Source organism: Castor canadensis, unplaced genomic scaffold (assembly GCF_047511655.1).
Source record: "Castor canadensis unplaced genomic scaffold, mCasCan1.hap1v2 HAP1_SCAFFOLD_104, whole genome shotgun sequence".
NCBI lineage: Eukaryota > Metazoa > Chordata > Mammalia > Rodentia > Castoridae > Castor > Castor canadensis.
Window position 1 is genome coordinate 178659 of NW_027395338.1, and position 2830 is coordinate 181488.

Here is a 2830-nt window from a genome sequence, read left to right on the forward strand (position 1 = left end):
CAGAGTTAAATCTTGGATGAGATGAGATTGTTCATGATTGTTCAACACAAAATTGTGTGTCCTGGAGCAAAATTCTTGTTGGATTGACCCAGAAGAATGTTCTGAGTAGAAAATTGGAGAGGCCAAGTGTGGAGAACTCTTTTGGTACACTTTTACTGCAAAAAGAGTGGAAAATGGGATTGTAGCTAAAAATTTCACAGACAATTTAATATTTATTTAACTATTACACACTGATTATGTATTCTATAGATTTAGCCCAACCATCAGGGAAAATACTAAAGATTGTAAGCCATTTTAAAGCTGAAGACTGCACCCACTAAACACTGATGAAAAATGAGAGAAACATAGAAATCATAAACTGGAGGGCAAGGGAGAAGGGAACACGCAGAGATGCAGAAAGGCTGGGCCCCAGCTGGAACCTAGGAAGAGCACGGTTCACTGGCTCGCCCTGGGTCTGGGCCCGCCGCGCTACAGCCGCGCTGCGTCCTCCTGGCGAGGCCGGCAGCTCCCAAGTGCCAGTGGACGGTGGGGAGGAACCGCGAAGAGCCCGACTGGTGGCCTGAGTTGGCCTGCTGGTCTCCCCGCCTGGGCTGCCGAATGGGGGCGGTCGGGGGTTGGGAGGTTTGAAAAGGGGGCGAGAGGCAAAAGAAGCAGGAAGCCTTGTTGGTGCCTGGAGCCCTAGCGCCCAGCCTGGGCCCTTCCCGCCGGCGCAGTGGCGGCGCAGCTGGGAGCAGAAGATGCGGCGGGGACGTAGGAGCGGCGGCAGCAGAAGCAGGAGGCGCGGCGCGGTAGGGCCAAGGCTGCGGTGGAGAGTGTCGGCGGCGGTGGCGGTGGAGGGCGGCGGCGGCGGTGGAGGGTGTCGGTGGCGGAGGGTGGCGGCGGAGAGCGGCGGCGGGCGGCGGCGGCGGCGGTGGAGGGCGGCGGTGGCGGTGGCGGCGAGCGGCGGTGGCGGTTGATGGCAGCGGCCGGGCTCTCGGAGGGGGTGAGGCGCCTCTCTGGCCTGGGATGTAGGACCCAGCGGACCGGGCGGGGGGACGAAGGGCAGGGAGCGCGCCTGCGGCCGGCAGTAATCAAGAGGAAAGGAAGACAGGAAGGAAGGATGGACGCACCAGGTGGAGGAACAGTGAAGGAGGCCAGAGCCTGCCTGAAGGCGGGGATGGGCCGGCCATTGGGTCAAGTCGGCGGCCAGGCGGTGCGCTCTAGGTGCCTCCACCGGGCAGGAGCGGCTGGACCCCATCCTCCTCCCTCGGGCGCCGCGGAGGAGGGAGGAGGAAGATGGAGACAGACATCTGCTTGTTCTGGGAATTGCTGGCCATGCAGCTACCTGGACATCATGGACAAGGGGCGAGCGGCTTAGGTATGCAGGGCCTGCCGGGAATTCGCCTTCCACAAGTCCCTGCAGCTGGGGGTGAAGGCCAAGCTGCACCTGCGCAGGGCTAAACCTTCTAAGTTCCCCAGCCTGCAAGCCCAGGGTTGAAGCCACATGTAGATTCTGAGCCTCCACTGCAGCCTCAGCTAGGTGATCAGGACATGGATCACAAGGAGAGCCTCAACTTCAATGGCTGTTACAACTTCACTGACAATGGAATGAGCCACGAGTTTGTGCAGGATATTGGCTCCTGCACGCCCTTAACCTGAGCCTCTGCTAGCAGATCACCTACAGCAGCCTGGGCCGCATTGCCCAGTACATCAAGGGTCTGGAGTTGATGGAGCTGGAGGGCTGCAGCAACACCACCAACACCGGCCTTCTGCTCATGGCCTGAAGTATGCAGTGCCTCAAGAGCCTTAACCTCCATAGGCTGCCTGGGCCTGGAGCACCTCACTGCAGGACTGCCAGAAGCTCATGGATCTTTCTCTAAAGCACATCGCCAGGGCTGGAGGGCCTGAAGTTGCTCAACCTCAGCTTCTGCGGGGGGCATCTCTGACGTGGGCCTCCTGCATTTATCTCACATGGGCAGCCTGCACAGCCTTTACATGTGCTTCTGCGACAACATCAGTGACACAGGCATTATGCCTGAGCCTCTCAGGGCTGGATGTGTCCTTCTGCCCCAAGGCGGGGGACCAGAGTCTTGCTTACATAACCCAGGGGCTGGACGGCCTCAAGTCCCTCTCCCTCTGCTCCTGCCATGTCAATGATGATGGCCTCAACTACATTATGGGCAAATGCACGGGCTGCGCATGCTCTACGTTAGCCAGAGTGTGAGAATCACTGACAAGGGCCTGGAGCTAACTTCTGAGCAACCTTTGCCAGCTCACTGGCATAAACCTGTATGGCTGCACCCACATCACCAAGCATGCCTGGAGAATCACGCAGATGTCCTGTCTCAAGGTACTCAACTTGGGATTCTGGCAGATGACAGACAATGAGTCAGAGTCCTCCACAGCAACATTCAAGACCACGAGTTAAAGAAACTCAGAGACCTTTATCAATTAATTGTGCGGTTTGTGAATTTGTATAAACAACAAAGATCCTCTTCAAACGTGTCTATATATATTTATATAATAAAAGAGGAAATATGAAGTATGTTTTTGAAAAAAGAAAAAACCCAACCAAACCCTTGTATCTGTGAATTATTTTTGAGGCATTGTGTGTTTGGGTACATGCCAAGGTAGGAGGTGCTGTTTGTACTGACAGGAAAGGAAGCCTGGCCCAGCGCTTGTGCATGCTGTCCTGTGTGGTGTAAGTCTGCTTGTAGCTGGACGTTCCTTCTGTGCAAGGTTTACTACTGACGTCCCGAATTTATATTTCTAGAAATGTGACTAGCCTGGAGATTTCTATAATTTTTGGTTTTAAACTGTCAACATGTAAATTTAACAAACTGCAGGAAAT

General features: G+C 55.2%; 1 pseudogene; it reads left to right on the plus strand.

Moving 5' to 3' along the window:
• The first annotated feature begins 1275 nt into the window (after positions 1–1275).
• Positions 1276–2407, plus strand: LOC141420303 (F-box/LRR-repeat protein 14-like; annotated as a pseudogene).
• Positions 2408–2830: the final 423 nt, after the last annotated feature.